General features: G+C 48.7%; 1 protein-coding gene across 1 annotated transcript in view; it reads left to right on the forward strand.

The window, feature by feature from the left end:
* The first annotated feature begins 3,411 nt into the window (after positions 1-3,411).
* Positions 3,412-18,393, forward strand: part of RGS19 (regulator of G protein signaling 19) — a 55,686-nt gene continuing 40,704 nt past the window's right edge. The window contains exon 1 of the mRNA XM_083619214.1: positions 3,412-3,691. The gene's annotated coding sequence lies outside the window, so the exon portion shown is untranslated. The remainder of the gene's footprint in view (positions 3,692-18,393) is intronic.

Below are 18,393 nucleotides of genomic sequence, written 5' to 3' on the forward strand. Positions count from 1 at the left end.
CCCTTGAAGGCAAGGAAATGGGAAGGTTTTGGGGAAAACGAAAGCGTTTGCCGAGATCATGCAATTTCTACACCAGTTTTTTCTCTTGATGGATTCCAACTTTTACTTGAAAGGAGCGTTAAAAAAATTCATGGAGAAGGTTCTCAAGGGCTACTGGTCATGATGGGCTATATGTTGTCTCCAGCATCAGAGCTCTATAGTATTCCTCTGGATATCAGTCGCTTGGGAACAAAACTATTCTCACTCAAATTCTGCTTGTGGGATGGGAAGCGGGTGGCGCTGTGGGTTAAACCACAGAGCCTAGGACTTGCCGATCAGAAGGTTGGTGGTTCAAATCCCCGCAATGGGCTGAGCTCCTGTTGCTCAGTCCCTGCTCCTGCCAACCTAGTAGTTTGAAAGCACACCAGTGCAAGTAGATAAATAGGTACCACTCCAGCGGGAAGGTAAACAGTGTTTCTATGCGCTGCTCTGGTTTGCCAGAAGCGGCTCAGTCTTGCTGGCCCTTTAACCCGGAAGCTGTACACCGGCTCCCTCGGCCAGTAAAGTGAGATGAGCGTCACAACCCCAGAGTCGGTCACGACTGGACCTAATGGTCAGGGGTCCCTTTACCTTTACCTGCTTGTGGGATTCCCTTTGAGAAAGCTGACTGGCCACGGTGAGACTAGATAGGCCTTTGTTCCAATCCAGCAAGACGCTTCCAATGTTATTATGTGAATGCATTTCCCCTCTTATTCATAATGAACTCCCACTAATGCTATCCAAGTGGAGGGCAGGCATATGAACAAACTCTAGTGCTTTAAAGTTCCTAGCAATCTTTTTGCAAGCTGCCCTCGTTTTCCAGGCCTTTTACTCAGGGGTCGGCAAAGCTTTTGTGGCTTGGGCCGGTTCACGGTCCCGCAGACACCGCGGTGGGCCGGAGTGTGCACGCACGCATGAGCAAATGCTATTTCCAGCACGGAGGAGGCGTGTGCAGCTTCCCATTGGCTGCAGGAGCTTCCTACAGCCAATGGGAAGCCGGCCAGCGTCGCAGAAGGCGGTCCCCGCTCTGGTCTGCGCCAGTTTAGTACGGTGCATGGGAGCCAACCAAGTGGGCAGTGGGGGTCCATGGGCTGGTTAAATGTCCCCCACGGGCCGTTTGTGGCCCATGGGCCTTAGGTTGCCGACCCCTGCTTTAACTGCAGGATCATGTGACTTCTCTAGAGCAAGTCGCTTCAGGGATGTAAACGGTTTTAAGTCTTCAAACCCCTTACAGTCCAGGTCTCTTTTAACAAGAACTGACTTAAAAACCAGGGTGTCGCTAACACTGCTTGCGTCTTTTAATTTGGAATTGCTCAAAGCGTACGTTTTGGAAACTGCAGCTGGCTCAGAACCGGGCAGCCTTTTTGTACCTATATTTGAGATCCTATTTTGATTTATGTGGAAAAACTTCAAATTGGCTGTGGGTTTTTTTTTTAACATGTTATTCGTTGTTTATGACTACTTTTGTTATGTTGCAGCTATGTATTTTTTTCATGTCCTAAGCCAAGGGTTAGCAATGTGCAGCCCACGAAGACTGTTTTACTGGCCCATAAGCCACCCCTGAACTGAGCGACCCGCTCGGCAAGTCCCCCGCACGCTGCACTAAACCAGCGCAGCAGGGCGACTCGCTGAGTGGCACCGGAAAATGCGTCTGCACACGTGCAGATACCGGAAATCGCTTATTATTATTATTATGACACAAAAGCAATGATTATTAATCCAGAGCAGCAGCAATTATGATCCTTGGGAGGTGTGTGTATTAGCCATCACCTGTGCTATGAGGGGGCCCTGGGAAATGGTGCCACAATTTTTTTAAAAAAAATGTCTTTATTTATTACATTTATATTACATTTATTACATATTACATTACATATTACATTATATTACATTTATATTTCCATTTTTATTGCCGCAATAACCCTGAGAGATGGGTCTCAGGCTAAAGGTCATCCACTGAGTGTCACAACTGGGAGAGAATTCTACGACTACAGTCCTAGTCCGGCACTGTAACCACTAAACCACACTGCCTCTCCTCCAGATGGCAGGGTCTATGGAGCCGGACCTCTGGTGCAGCTGACAATGAAGCTGGTTAATAAATAAGTCTTAGCACATATAGCCAATTGCAAATGTTCAAATGTAAGGCAGGCCAGTATAATTAACCCCTTCCTGCAAGTGGTTGAGGCTGCGTGTGCTTGTGTTGAGGCCAAGCAGAATATTGCCCTGCCTTAAGGCTCCTTAGCAGCTTGTGGCTGCAATGAGATTTGAACTATTGTCATGCACTAGGACCTGGGAGACAAGGGTTCAAATCCCCGCTCTGCCATTGTGGTGGTGGCCCAAAGGGCCACAGTAAATGTGACAATGTGGACCCCTGTAAATCCTTCAGTGTGCTTCTAATAGAGAAGTTATGGTAGCCTGTTATTTTATGAAACTGACAATTTTGCATGCTGCTGTCCCACACTGTCTCTCAGCCTTGCCTACCTCACAGGGCTGTTGTGGGATTAATGTGTTAAAAATCCTGCAAGACACATTTGCTGCTTGGAGAAAAGGGTGAGCTATCAATGCAATAACGGCGCTCTCCAGCATTTCCTGGAAGAAACGGTAGCAGATGCGCAGTGACTCCCGCATCCACTCACCTGGGCGGCAGGTGGGAGGCCTGGGGAGCCACCTATTCGAGTTCCCCCTTCGGACATGACCCACAGGGAGCGTCAGGATGGCTACCAGCCTCCTTTCGTGCTAACTATCCAAACGGTGAAGGAAGGGCGCTTTGCACGTGCCCAGAGGCACTCCTGGCCCTCCACACCTGCCCATTCCTTTCGGCTGCGCTCTGCCCCGTATCCGAATGCCAGCCCAGATTAAACTCCAACAAAAATAACGCTAATAATAATCAAAGCGGTTCAAAGAGAAGCGCGTGGCGAAGGAGCGCGCAAAACGGAGCGCAGCCTGAACTTTCTCACGTGCGGAGCCCCTTAAAAAAAAACAACACACACACCTCAAAACCCCCAACCACCCCCCCAAAATACTGCTCCGCTCTGCAACTTGCGCCGTCGGCGGATGCAATGCAGATGGCGAGCAGGTTCGATTTTCTTTCTCCCATTTGCAAGCCTCTCTCTCTGCCTGCTGCTTGAGCGGTTCCTTTGCACGGTGCAGCAGCAGCAGCAGGCGCTGGGTTTTGCAACGCATGCATGCACCCGGGAAAAGGTGTGCATGTGCGCATGCATGCGTGTGCATGAGCTGGGGGTGGGGTGGCAACCCCTACTGCCCGGTCCCGGGAAGAGGGAGGTGGAGAGAGAGAGAGAGAGAGAGAGAGAGAGAGAGAGAGAGAGAGAGAGAGAGGAGCGGGAAGGGGGCTGGTTGGTTCGCTCTTGACGCGAGGAAGTGCAAAACAGCAGTTGCTTTAGGAAGTCAATCGCTGGGGCTGGGGGACGCGTGCGCAGTGGAGACCCTGCCAGCCAGTATTTTTCTTCTTCTTCTTCAAAGCTTGCTTTCCAATTCTCTCCTCGCCTCCTTCCCTCCCCCCTCCCTTTCCTCAAAGGGTGTCGATTCTGGAGCTTTAAAATAAGAGGCGAGGAGGAAGCGGCCCGGGGGGGGGGGGGAGGAAGGCAAGCAAAGCAGGAAGGCACGGATGTGCTCCAGCCGGCGGGGGGAGGCTGCAGGGGCCTCGGATGCACAGAACGTGAGTAACCCCCCCTCTCCTTTTTTTTTTTTTTTTTTGCAAAAATGTATATTCTCCTATCTACGGAAAGACAGACCAGCATCCACTCTCCTGGTCCTCGGCGCGGGTGCAAAAGGGAAGCGATCGGGCCGGGGGTGGGGGGCAGAGGAGGGGGTGTTTCCTGGGAGGAGGGGAGGGAAAGAGCGGGATCGGAGCAGACCTTGCAAAAGAGAGAGAGAGAGGAAAAGCCCCTCCGCCCCTCCCCGATCCTCTTCCTGTCTTTGCATCGCGTTGCAAAAAAAAGAGAGAGAGACGAAAAACGGCTTTCCTGAAACTGCCGCGCGGGGAAGCGAGCGAGCCTCTTTCTCTCTCTCTCCCTCCCGTCTTCATAAATGCATCAAGTGTGCCACTGGGGGGGGGCAGGGAAGGAGAGATCCAGTTGCAATGGACTGGGAGGAGATGGGCAGCCGGGGTGGAGGTGGAGGGAAAGAAATAAGCCAACAAACACACACACAGCCCAGCTGCTTCGTGCCTGCAAATTGCTGGACTTGGAGGGAGGCAGGCAAAGCTTGTGGGATTGGAGTGGGGGGGGGGGCTGGCCGCGTCCCGTTTTGCCAACTGAGCGAGGGTCTCTCTCTCCACACCCCCTCCTCTGGAGCGGGGGGGGGGGCCCACATTGCATTTTTTTAAAAAAACACCCGTCTTATGGCCCTTTGCTTTTAAAATGAAAGCCATGTGCGGTGGTTTTGCATGCGATTTGAGAGAGAGGGAGCCTTCCCTATGCGTGGCTTTTGCTCGGAAGGGGATCCGGAATGGGAGTTTGCATCGCTTACAGCGCATTCGGTTGCCAGCTCTGGGGAGGTGGGGGGTGGGGGCTTCCCTTTTGGAAGGAGCAGCCAGGGCAGAGGGCTGGCGCGCGCCCTCCGGCTTCCTCCTCCGTGACCCGGGGATTTGCCGGGCGTGTCGCGTGGCGAGTGATGCCCGTCAGCCCTTGCACGAGTTGCTCGGAGCAAATAGAAATTAATGCACATGTATAAATCCATTAATTTATAATGTGCGTTCAAGAGGGCTGCTGGGAGTGCCCTCTTGAAGGAGCTTTCCAACGCAACCCTGATTTTTTTTAATGCACATATATATATAATATATGCATTTTAAAAAATCAGGGTTGCGTTGGAAAGCTCCTTCAAGAAGGCGCTCCCAGCAGCCCGACTGGGCTGCAGTCCCTTCCCAGCTTGCATGCATGCCTGTCTGCATTGCAAGAGTGTTCCCCCACCCCGCCCGCTCTGCTGCATCCTCGCCCCCCCCCCCCGACGGTGGAGGGAAGGGAGGCGCAGGGGCTTTCCCATTCCAGAGTCTGCGGTGGGGGTTTCCCCTCCTCCTCCTCCTCTTCATCACTGCAAATATCCTCTCTTTCCCTCTCTCCAATTCCTCTTCCCCTCTCCCCACTTTTCAGCCCCACCCTGTAGAGCTGGCATCCTCTGCCGGAGCAAGGGAACCCCTTTCTTTTGCACCGGGAGAGACAGCCCGCAGCAGAGATCTCCCCCTTTTCTACAGCAAGGAAATAGGACATGGGGGGTATTCGGGTGTGGGATTTCCCTGTCTTTTAATTCCGGGACTTCCCAGCGGAGAGGAAACCCGGCCTCTCCTAAGGAAGAGCTGCGTTTTGCCTGGCATCCCCACCGCATTACCTCCGAAAGCCCAGTTTAGTGGTGGCTCTTCTCCGGCATCCATGCTCTCTCTGCATGCAGAAATCCCCGCTGAATCCTTGGCGGAGGCATCCCAAGAAATGGGGGCAGGAGATCTTTGGTGATGGACAGCTGCCAGTCAGAATAGACGGGCCACTGGACAGGAGGAGCCAGAGAGATCTGCTTCAGTTACAAGGGACGTGTTTTGTTTGTTTTTTAACGGCTGCCTGCTGAAAGTACCGTGGCGATATACGTAATTTTGGCCGTGCTGGGATTCGATCTCATGACAGCCCTGTGATGGAGGTCATCCCTAGCTCCCGCGTTGCAGATTTTGGAGAGGAAAAAAAAGGAGAAGCAAAGGGTGCGAAAGAACTCAAGGCTAGGGAGGGATCTGAAGCCTAGCTTGAATTTTTATATTCATTTTATTGCTTTTTTATCTGACATGGTTCTCCTTTTCCTCATTCAATCCTGTGGGGCTGAGATGAGAGGCAGTGGTTACCCATAGAGCTTTGTGAATGCGTCAGGATTTGAACCCAGGTCCTGGTTCAGTTATGCTGTCCTCCTGGCAGAACCCTGAGTTTCCTGCAGAATGTTCAATCTTTGTCAATACCGCCTCCTCTCTGACTTTGAGAGGCAGTGTGGGGTAGTGGTTAGAGTGTCAGACTAGGTCCTGGGAGGCCAGGGTTCGAATCCCCACTTGGTCACGAAACTCACTGGGTGACCTTGGGAGCCGGTCGCTCCTCGTTAGAAACTCAGATATATAAGCTTAAGCGCCAAATGGCTCCTTAAACCAGGGTTATAGTCGCCCAAACAGAACGCCTTGTTGCCATTTTTGGGCTGGGCTGCTCAAAAAGTCGTGTAGGTTTCAATGTGAGTTTTGGGTTCCTGGAATTGGTTCTGATTGTGCAGATAAAATATAACAGGTGGAATTCTACAGGGTGTGTTGTTAGTGCGTGAAAACAGTCACGGTTCGAAGACGCCCGGGCATGTACCTCCAGATGGTGGAGATGTCGGGCACCATTCCTAGCACTCGGGCATCTTCATCTGGTCACAGGTAGCCGATAAGGTAACGGCAAAGGGATCCCTGACCATTAGGTCCAGTCGTGGCCGACTCTGGGGTTGCGGCGCTCATCTCGCTTTACTGGCCAAGGGAGCCAGTGTACAGCTTCCGGGTCATGTGGCCAGCATGACTAAGCCGCTTCTGGCGAACCAGAGCAGCGCACAGAAACGCCGTTTACCTTCCCGCCGGAGCGGTACCTATTTATCTACTTGCACTTGGACGTGCTTACGAACTGCTAGGTTGTCAGGAGCAGGGACTGAACAATGGGAGCTCACCCCATCGCGGGGATTTGAACCGCCGACCTTCTGATTGGCAAGTCCTAGGCTCTGTGGTTTAACCCACAGCGCCACCCGCGTCCCAGGTGCAAAATGCGCCTGGCAAATTCTGAAATGCTGAAGTCGCTGCCTCTCAGCCTAACCTACCTCGCAGGCCTGTTGTAGGGATCAAATGAGTAGGGATAGAAGCATGTTTGCCACCATGAACTCCTTGGCCGGTAAACGTGAGATGCAAATGCAATTAACAACAAATATCTCCAGTTAAAGACGAGGAAACGTCTTTTTCTGCCAGTCAGAGAGGTCAGGCAGACCAGTGGTCTCTGCCCAAGGCGTCCTTCTGTTTTTCTGTAACGTTTTTTTGTTGAATTCAGGAGGAATTGGTGGAAATGGGTGCAGCGTGAACCTCCAAGCGCCTGTGTGAATTGCGATTTGTCTCGTCCAGCGCACTTTGGGGATATCTTAAGCCCAGTGGCTGTACCTTTCGATCGGGATGGGGGGACCGTTAAGATTGCAAAAACAACGGCGGTGGCTCCCTCCGTTTGTTTTGCTTTCCTGGCACGGGCGACGCGCAGCTGTGGTTTTGCAAAACGAAGAAACGTCAAAATGGGAAAGATGCAAGAGTCAATTAAAAGATCGTTTATAAAACCACAAATTTAGAAAAAGGACTCCCACACTCGCTGCTTGGAGCCTAAGCTGCTCTCAGCTAGTGCCAATGAAGGAGAAGGCGGTGGCACAATTTGCCAGCCAGGTGGGGGCGGGCAGGTGGTGTCTGCCACCCAGCAGGGGACATGAGCGACATGCAGGTGTCTCTTTGCATACCCAGCACCCAAATGTGGAAGGGAACCCCAGAGGGCATGGCAAGACCCCTTGAGAAACAAATACCCATCCAGCCCACCCTCTCAGATTGGCTCCTGCAGGCCTCTCATTCTCCAGACCATCTTCCTCAACGTGGCAGCACCCAGTATATATAAAATATATACTACAGCTCCCAGTAGCATCAGCCAGTTGCACTCCAAAACACCTGGGAGGGGGGTGCGCTAAGTTGGCGAAGGCAACTGCAAACCCTTTTTGCATTTGTATGAATTAAGGCTTTTGGTGTGGCAGAACTTTGGAACTCCCTGCCTGTTGATATCAAGGCAGGTGCCTTCACTGTACTTTTCTCGGCAACTACTACAAATAATAGTAATAATAATAATTTATTAAGGGACGCGGGTGGTGCTGTGGGTAAAACCTCAGCGCCTAGGGCTTGCCGATCACATAGTCGGCGGTTCGAATCCCCGCGGCAGGGTGAGCTCCCGTCTTTCGGTCCCAGCTTCTGCCCACCTAGCAGTTCGAAAGCACCCCTAAGTGCAAGTAGATAAATAGGTACCGCTTTATAGCGGGAAGGTAAACGGCGTTTCCATGTGCTGTGCTGGTGCTGGCTCGCCAGAGCAGCTTCGTCACGCTGGCCACGTGACCCGGAAGTGTCTCCGGACAGCGCTGGCCCCCGGCCTCTTAAGTGAGATGGGCGCACAACCCTAGAGTCGGACACGACTGGCCCGTACGGGCAGGGGTACCTTTACCTTTAATAATTTATTATTTGTACTCCGCCTATCTGGCTGGGTTTCCCCAGCCACTCTGGGCGGCTTCCAACAGAGATTAAAAATACATTAAAATGTCACGCATTAAAAACTTCCCTGAACAGGGCTGCCTTAAGATGTCTTCTGAATGTCAGGTAGTTGTTTATCTCTTTGACATCTGGTGGGAGGGCGTTCCACAGGGCGGGTGCCACTACCAAGAAGGCACTCTGCCTTGTTCCCTGTAGCTTTGCTTCTCGTAATGAGGGAACCGCCAGAAGGCCCTCAGAGCTGGACCTCAGTGTCCGGGCTGAAGTATGGGGGTGGAGACACTCGTTCAGGTATACTGGACCGAGGCCGTTTAGGGCTTCAAAGGTCAACACAAACGTTTTTGTGTGCGCATTCTTCTTATTGGTGATTTTATTCGTTTTATCTTTTTTCGCAAACTGCTTTGAGGTTTTGTTTTGTTTTGTTTTTTGCAATCAAGCAGTCAATCAATGTTACGAAATCAATTAAAATAAATCGATTATGGGGAGCTGCTTGATGCTGACCCGTTTAGCTAAGTATGGTCCACACTCCACTGGCTGGCAGTGGCTCTGCAGGATTGCAACAGGAGTCCTTCCGAAGCTAACAAAATTAATTTCTACAGGGACAAATGTCAGGTTCTGCACTTAGGCAGGGAGAACCAGCCGCACAAATACAAGATGGGGGACGCCTGGCTTGCTGGTAGTACATGTGAAAAGGATCTAGGGGTCTTGGTGGACCACAAGCCGAACATGAGTCAACAGTATGATGCATTATTTTGGTATAGGTAAAGGACCCCTGACAGTTAAGTCCAGTCGCGAACAACTCTGAGATTGCGATGTTCCTCTCAATTTACAGGCCGAGGGAGCCAGCGTTTGTCTGCAGACAGCTTCTGGGTCATGTGGCCAGCATGACTAAGCCGCTTCTGGCGAAACCAGAGCAGTGCACGGAAACACTGTTTACCTTCCCGCCGGAGCAGTACCTATATATCTACTTGCACTTTGACGTGTTTTTGAACTGCTAGGTTGGCAGGAGCAGGGACCTGGCAACGAGAGCTCATCCCATCTTGGGGATTCAAACCGCCGTCCTTCTGATCGGCAAGCCCTAGGCTCTGTGGTTTAGACCACAGCGCCACCCGCGTCCCGCATTATTTTGAGCTAATTTTGTTTTTGAGAGAGAGAGAGGATTCCCTTTTCTTTTGATAGAAAAGTTGTTTCTGTGCAAGATTGTTTAAAAGGCAGGTCCCTGCCCTAGAGAGCCTACAATTGAAGACCCCGCTTTGGGGAGCCTAAAGGGAAGGGGGGCGAAGGAGAGAAGGGTGAATGGGAAAGATATGTATCCTGTTCATTTACCAACGTACCAAGGGTTCGTTTCTGTAATGCAGAGGGGGAGCATTTTTCATTCTGCCCTGTACTCGTCGCATGCAGCACTGTTTCCATTCTGCTGCGGTTCGCCTTCTTCCATAAACAACACTTTTTGTCTCATTTTGTTTGCTGTGGCAAAAGTGCGTAATTCGGATAAGTTACGTTATTCCACCCCATTCATTTGCAAAAGCAGGTGGGAGGCGAACGTGACTGTTTGCTGACTGAAAGCAACTGGGACAACAGCAAATCCTGATCGTATTGGCCAGGTGGATTTCTGCTCTGGACATGGGACGGGTATGCCGGCTATGGCAGATTGCACCCCTGTTTCCATTTCTGTTTGAATTCTCCAACATGACGTCCCTAGTGAGGACTAAGGGGCTGTGCCAAAAGCTTTATAGGAAGAGTGGCTCTTGGGATGTAAGGATGGAGAGAGAAACTGAGTACGAGGCCTAGGACCCACGTGCCTATGGGACCACCTCTCCTGGTATGCCCCGCGGAGGACCTTAAGGTCCACAAATGACAACACATTGGAGGTCCCAGGTCGCAAGGTGGTTAGATTGGTCTCAACTAGGGCCAGGGCCTTTTCAGTACTGGCCCCGACTTGGTGGAACGCTCTGTCACAAGAGACTAGGGCCCTGCGGGACTTGACATCTTTCTGCAGGGCCTGCAAGACAGAGCTGTTCCGCCTGGCCTTTGGTTTGGACTCAGTCTGGCCCTTATGTTACCCTCATGGTTTTAATCTATGGGCTACTTCTAAAATGAGGCTGCATTTTAAATTGCATTTTAACTTGTATTTTAATTTTTTCTTTTCCTATTATGTTTTTACTGTAATTTTACCAGTGTTAGCCGCCCTGAGTCCGGCTCTGGCCAGGAAGGAAGGGGTATAAATAAAATTTATTAGAATTAGAATTAAGGATGAGGGGACGTGAAGCCAGTGTAGGGGTTCAGTGAGATGCAAGGGTGCAGCCTTTATGTGACTGAGCTACACAAAGGGCTGCAGCACAGTGGTTAATGCAACTGGTATTCAGAAACATTGCTGCTTTCATCAATATCAGAATCATCATTAATTTAATTTGTTTACCCCCTCCGTCCAAAGATCACTGGGCAGTTCACAACATAAAAGTACAAAAGGAAAAGTACAAAAGGAAAACCCAGGATAGCTCGGTCTGTAGAGCAAGAGGCTTTTAATCTCAAGGACATGGGTTCGATCCCTGCTCTGGGCAAAAGATTCCCTTCCAAATCTTCAGGTGTATCTATAAAGCATAAAAGACAATGGCGGTTGAATCTTCATACTACACTTCAGTAAAGTCTTGCCTTAAAAAGCATTTCATTCATTCAAAGGACGTAAACGTAGCTGTTCCGCCCTGGCCAATGCTCACCCAAATTTCCCCCCTTTTTTTTTTATTAGTTGGGAAAATTGAGGGGGAAAGTCCTTGGGGGGGGGATCTGCTTTCCCCCTCCCTCCAGTTTCCTGGGCTCACAGACTTCTAGGTGGAAGAGGTGAATTGGCTTCTGCTAGATAAGGACGACTAGCTGAAACCTTGCAGAAATACTGGAAAGCATTTTTCGGTGCATACGGCGATGGGAAGAAGCACATTCCCCAAAACGTGCCACAGTGGCTCCTGTCACAGTCGCTGCAGCCTGTAGATGTTGTATGATTGGGGGTGAAGGTGGGTCTCCTCTAGGGAACCGTCAACCTGTCTGGGAAGGAAACAGTTTTCCTTAAGCAGCTGTGCAGAGCCTTCCAAGAGACCTTGGCAGACATCAGGTTGTTTAAAGAGGCCGCTGGCAGATTCTGATGTTTGGCTACTCTTCATTTCCCCTCCAGAGTCAGTACCGTATCCACACACACCAAAACAGACCAGATCTCCTTGTTTCCCGGACACCTAGGGTTCCTTGAACTCCGCTGGACAGATGGCATAGGTCTGGAGTTCCCCTTGTGCTTGAGAAATTGTTGCATTTATTTTACAGTGGTACCTTGGTTCTCAAACTTAGTCCGTTCCGAAACCAGAGCGTTCCAAAACCAATACATGCTTTGAAAAAGTAATGCAAAACGGATTAATCCGTTATAGACTTTTAAAAACAACCCCTAAAACGGCAATTTAACATGAATTTTACTATCTAATGATACCATTGATCCATAAAATGAAAGCAGTAGTCAATGTACTGTACTATAAAATAAATAAAACAGTATTGTAGAGGATAATTTTTTAAAGAAATCTTACCTGCGCTGATGATAGTCATTGTTTGGCTGGGGGGGCTTTTATCCATTTCCGCAGTCAGTCAATCAATCAGTAGCTGAACTGGGATCCACACAGTAACAAAAACAAATTAACTGAAAAAGCCTCAAAACAAAAACGCAAAATAAGTAGCAAAAACGAAAGCACCAAATATAAGCTCCAAATATCACCTCAGAACACTGCAATCGGAAAAGGAAGGCTTGAATTACAATGGGGGTGGAGGACAGACGCAAATTAGCAGCGCAACAGGAGACAGGGGGACTCAAAACGGAGCATTTTCGGCTTCCCCAAAAAAGTTCGAAAACCGGAACACCTACTTCCGGTTTTGCAGCGTTCAGGTTCAAAGTTGTTCATGAACTAAGCTGTTCGAAAACCAAGGTACCACTGTATTTGGTTTTTCGGCATCTGTCTATCTCGGGAGAGACAGTGGAAGAGCGTGCCATCGGGGGGGGGGAGTCTAGCCGTTGGGGAGTTGCAGCGCCTGCTGTGGCTGTAGAGACTGATAGGGGAGAGACATGTTTTGTTGCAGCTGGGGCAGAGGAAGGTGTCTTGCTGGGCTGCTGCAGATGCACCACGGCGTTTCTTTTATATTTATTGCATTTATATTCTACTTTTTCCCCCTCCAAGGAGCACACATGGTTCTCCCTCTCCTCATTTAATTCCCACAACGACCCTGTGAGGTAGGTTAGGCTGAGAGGCAGCAACTAAACCCAAGTCACATGTTGAGCTTCCTGGCCAAGAGGGGATTTGAACCCAGGTCCCAGTCTGACACTAACCGCTATGCCGCACTGTCTCACTGCCATGATGTTTGTAACAAGGTCCATCCTCTTCCATATACTCCTGTCTGATAACCTGAAGAAGCCTTCCTGGTTGTTCCACATTTAATTCACTTTTGTATAATTTCTTTGTGACATGAGGCTTTTAGCATAGTAACTTGAGGTCCAGCTCTGAGGGCCTTCTGACGGTTCCCTCATTGCGAGAAGTGAGGTTACAGGGAACCAGACAGAGGGCCTTCTCGGTAATGGCACCCTTCAGATGTCAAGGAAATAAACAACTACCTGACTTTTAGAAGACATCTGAAGGCAGCCCTGTCTAGGGGAGTTTTTAATGTTTGATGTTTTATCATGTTTTTAATATTCTGTTGGGAGCCACCCAGAGTGGCTGGAGAAACCCAACCAGATGGGCGGGGTATAAAAATATTATTATTATTATTATTATTATTATTATTATTATTATTATTATTATTTAGTGTTCCTATTAAAATCAGACAGGCACCTTCAATTCTGGTTGTTTGTCGCCTGCTGAAAATTTATTTCGCCAAGCGTTTTTGGAGAATTAATTTGATTGTTTGTGATTTGTTCTGTATTTTATAATCTTGGAATTTTTCTCATTTTTATACACACACACACACACATCGGAGCATTATTTTTAGCGCTTTGCATAATTTATATTGCATGCTGAATTTAGACTTCTTTCTGGCACGTTAGGGCACCTTGGCAGAAAGCGCATGAGCAACCTTCTCCTTGCAACAGATAAATGCCCTTTGGCTCTCACATCCTTTCCTGTCTCTCAGCAAAGCCTTTCCACTGCACTGCTCAGGAATGCTTTTCAAAAGGGGGGTTAGGAAACACATTCCATTTTGTCTAAGGGAAATGCTGATTAAATAGCTATTGACGCTTCTTAAGCTGCCTTTGATGGAGCTTTAAGTAGTGATTAATAGGTGCTTATCTGCCCCTGCGTTGTCCGTACCTCTATAAATATGCTTTTTGTGCAACAGTACTTGGCCGATGTAAATCTCAAGGCCCGGAAGGATTATCGAGATATAACACTCGAGGGAGCCCTTGTATTCTTTCGTGGAAAAAAACTGGTTTTGGGTGTTGCGGGAAGGGGACGTATTTATGTGCGTACCATCCACGCAGCGTAGGAGGTTAGAAACCTCTGCAAGTACAAGAAGAAACCGAAACTGAAAAATAGCAGTTGTGAATAATACAAACAGAAAAAAGACCAAAACCCGGCACAGAGGTTAAAACAAGCTGAAAACCATTTTTAGCAGAGGAATGAAGACTTTTTCTCCCTGTCTTATAATAGTCAAGGACGTCCAATGAAGCTGAATGCTGGAAGATTTAGGACAGATAAAAGAAAGGGCTTTGGCCATGCCTTGTTAGACTGTGGAACTACCTGCCACAGGAGACAGTGATGGCGTTAAAGGCAGATTGGACAAATTCATGGAAGGGAAGGCTACTTTCTGCCACCACTGTTGGAGACGGTATGCCTTTGAATACCAACGACTGAGAATCACCACTTGGAAGAGTTCTGTGACATTCAGATCCAGGGTGGATTTGATTTAAACCAAATCGATTTAAATCAGGATTTAAATCACTAGTCAGTAAGACTTGATTTAAATCATTTTATTTTTTTTACAGAAAGACTCATTCTTGCTGGTATAATCTTAATATTTACAACCAGAGGAAGGTTTCATTTTGGAATAATAAATTTTCAGAGTAGTTTTTACAGTTATATCAAAAATTACCAATTTGGTTACACTATTAGAAATACATAGACTGATAATTTTGAAATTATTGTGAGGTTTAATAAGTTAGCTGTTCATATTTGGACAACTTTTCTGCTGTACTTTATTGGAAGGAGAAAAATAATCATTTCCTTAATAACAATTTAAATTATTTATGTAACTAAAATGATAACATTGTAGCACATGTATCCATGGTTGTTAACTTAAGACTGTTTTAGCACACATGAAAAACTTAAAACAAATCCTTATTTCCTGATGGATAGCCTTTGGACTATAATGTAGCCTAAATAGAAAACTATCTTTAGAAAGATTTTTCCTCCAAAAGCATTTTATTTTAAAAATCGGATTTAAATCAAAAATATCCTATTTTTGATTTTTTTTAAAAAAATCATTGATTTTTATCCACCCTGCTCAGATCCCTCCTGTATCTGTTTGGTGTCTTCTGGGATGCAGAGAAGGGAAACTCAGATCCTAAACACCCACTGCCTTGCAGGATATCTCCAGGAGAAGAAAAAACTAAGGAGTAAAGCCTGCACAAATCCGGAATGGAGTCCCTAAGATGGTTGGATGGCGTCTTGTCCACCTTCTTCCGGCGACTCCTGCAGCCAAGCTGGTGCCAAACGTCTTGCTCTGCTTTCCTTTGGACCCCGTCAGTGAGGCTGAGAGGGGGGTCTTGTCGTCTGGGGTCTGGGCAGCCCAGGACCTCCCTGCACCCTGCCCAAGCTTGCACCCAGGGTGGTCACTTGGGTGCTACTAATGCAGCAGTGGAATTCACCCCTGAAAGCGCACTCCGTTGTCTCTCAAGACAGGCAGATGCCGTGAGAACAGGGGTCAGCAACCTTTTTCACCCACTGTCCCTCAGACCTTGTGGGGCGCCGGACTATACAGTGGAATCTCTGGTTGTGAACGGGATCCGTTCTGGAGGCCCATTCGCAACATGAAAAGAGCGCGACCCGCAGCGGCTCGTCTGCGCATGCGTGGGTTGCGATTCGCCGCTTCTGCGCATGTGTGTGACGTCATTTTGCGCTTCTGCGCGAGCGGCAAAACCCAGAAGTAACCCTTTCTGGTACTTCCGGGTCACCGTGGGACGTAACCTGAAAGAACGTAACATAAAGCGGACGTAACATGAGGAATGACTGTACAGTGGTACCACTGGTTGCGAACGGGATCCATTCCGGAGCCCCGTTCGCAACACGAAAAGCCCACAACCTGAAGCGCCATAACATGAGGTATGACTGTATTTTGAAAAAAAATAATGAGCGAATTCCTTTGCGCCACAAATAACCCAGAGATGCATTTTAAATAAAAGGACACATTCTACTCATGTCAAAACACACTGATTCCCGGACCGACTGTGGGCCAGATTTAGAAGGAGATTGGGCTGGATCCAGCCCCCGGGCCTTAGGTTGCCTACCCCTGTGTGAGAACAACGCGAGCGGCTTGATGGCTCGATCCAGCAGTACTTTTCTGATGTTCTGAATTTGGACCTGGACATCCTCCCTGGAGACCCTTCTCCCAAGTTTCCCTGTCAGTGATGTGAGGAGCAGTTGACTGCTAGAGAGAAGATCTCTTCAGCAATGGTGGCCTGTTTGTGGAATGCCCTCTCCAAGCTGGCATTTTAGGTGCCAGGCGAGGGTGTGGTGTTTTTTTTAAAAAAGAATTATCCCAGGCATTTTAATGGGTACAGTGGTACCTCGGGTTAAGAGCTTAATTCGTTCTGGAGGTCCATTCTTAACCTGAAACTGTTCTTTAGCTAATGGGGCCTCCTGCTGCTGCTGTACCGCTGCCGCACGATTTCTTTTCTCATCCTGAAGCAAAGTTCTTAACCTGAGGTACTATTTCTGGGTTAGCTGAGTCTGTAACCTGAAGCGTCTGTAACCCGAGGTACCACTGTATAGTCATCTGGTGCTTTTTAGATTATTTCACCAGATTAACAGTACAGTTATACCTCTTGTTACATCCGCTTCATGTTACGTTTTTTCAGGTTGCAACCCGGAAGGGGTTACTTCTGGGTTTCACCACTCGCGCATGCACAGACGCACAAAATGACGTCGTGCGCAGACGCGCCAAATCGCAACCCACGCGTGCACAGACGCACTGCTGCGGGTTGCGTTCCTTTCATATTGTGAACGGGCTTCCGGAACTGATCCCATTCGCAACCAGAGGTACCACTGTACAGTGGTACCTCGGGTTAAGTACTTAACTTCTTCTGGAGGTCTGTTCTTAACCTGAAACTGTTCTTAACCTGAAGTACCACTTTAGCTAATGGGGCCTCCTGCTGCCGCCGCGCCGCCGGAGCCCAATTTCTGTTTTTATCCTGAAGCAAAGTTCTTAACCTGAAACACTATTTCTGGGTTAGCGGAGTGTGTAACCTGAAGCGTATGTAACCCAAGGTACCACTGTATACAAAGAGCTGGACTGGATTTGCCAAAGGCTCATCAGTTGCAGCATTCTGTTCTCAAAGCAGCCAGCCAGATATTCATAGGACGCCTTCAAGCAGGACCTGGGGGCAGCGGCCCAATTTCGCAGTCTGGGACCCCCAGCAACTGGCATTTATAATACGTATGGTGCCTCCAACAGCACATAGCTATTGGTAGCCACGGGGAAGGATACAAATGCCACAGATAAATGGAGAAACAGCCCTGGCAAAGCACATGTAGAGACTGTGAGGAATGGCGTGGCGTTTTCCGATTCCAAAGAGGATTCGGCTGTCTTGCAGAGTACTTCCTGAGACGCAGAACAAGACTCGTCCGAGACAGATGGACCTGCACTTCAGAGTGGCTGAAGTGGGAGGGAAAGGAATGTGAATTCAATCCCAAGGCTTAACCATACCTTCCCTAGAAATTTAGAAACCCCTTTCCATAATCCTGCAAGCAGAAAGAGAAGGCCATCTTTATATATGTTATTCCATTTCTATCCGCTGTTCCTCCAAGATGGCTTGCGTGTTTCTCCTCGCCGTCTTATTTTCACAACAACTCTGCCAGGTAGGCTCGGCTGAGAGTTGATTGTTATAAGAAGAAACTGCTCATTTTCCCTCATGGGGTACCCAAGAGCCCGTATACTAGAGTCCTTATGTAGGTTCTCTGTGGGCAGGAGAAAATAACTGGGGCCGACCAGAGAATATTGAGAAGCAAAGCAGCTAGTAAGCCTGATCTTTATTAAACTGTTGCAACAGGGTGCTCACACACAAACACACACACACCCCGCAGGGAGGGAGGAGAGGAACCCAGAACATTGGTGTGCAAGCTCTTATATAGACTTTTGAAATTGCCTCCCCTGTAGCTCAAGGTAAAGGTAAAGGGACCCCTGACCATAAGGTCCAGTCGTGGCCGACTCTGGGGTTGCGGTGCTCATCTCGCTTTATTGGCCGAGGGAGCCGGCGTACAGCTTCCGGGTCATGTGGCCAGCATGACTAAGCCGCTTCTGGTGTACCAGAGCAGCGCATGGAAATGCCGTTTACCTTCCTGCCAGAGCTGTACCTATTTATCTACTTGCACTTTGACGTTCTTTCGAACTGCTAGATTGGCAGGAGCAGGGACCGAGCAATGCGAGCTCACCCCGTCGCAGGGATTCGAACTGCCGACCTTCTGATTGGCAAGTTCTAGGCTCTGTGGTTTAACCCACAGCGCCACCACCCTCCAAAACATCATACATACATCACAGAAAGAGGTGGTCCCCAGCAGAAATTTGAGTGTGTTGTTTCTCTCCTGTCTGCCAGGATACCTGATAATGCCTTATCTGCTTGCCTTTTCTGGGTAGCCTGGCCATTCCTTGGAGATGGTAAATACTTAGTTCCTGAATCTCTTGCACATATTGATAGTGTGCTCAGTTTAACAGATACTTGCCAGACTGTATTTACAGGGAGGTGTAAGCCCCTACAGTCCAAAGACAACTGGAAAGCTTTTCCCATTTCCTTCCTCCTTGCAGAGAAAGATTTGAGGTCAATTTGGGAGAGCCAAAATGGCTTCAGGATTGTTCTCCTGTATTAT

This window comes from Podarcis filfolensis, assembly GCF_964270895.1.
Source record: "Podarcis filfolensis genome assembly, chromosome: 6".
Lineage (NCBI taxonomy): Eukaryota > Metazoa > Chordata > Lepidosauria > Squamata > Lacertidae > Podarcis > Podarcis filfolensis.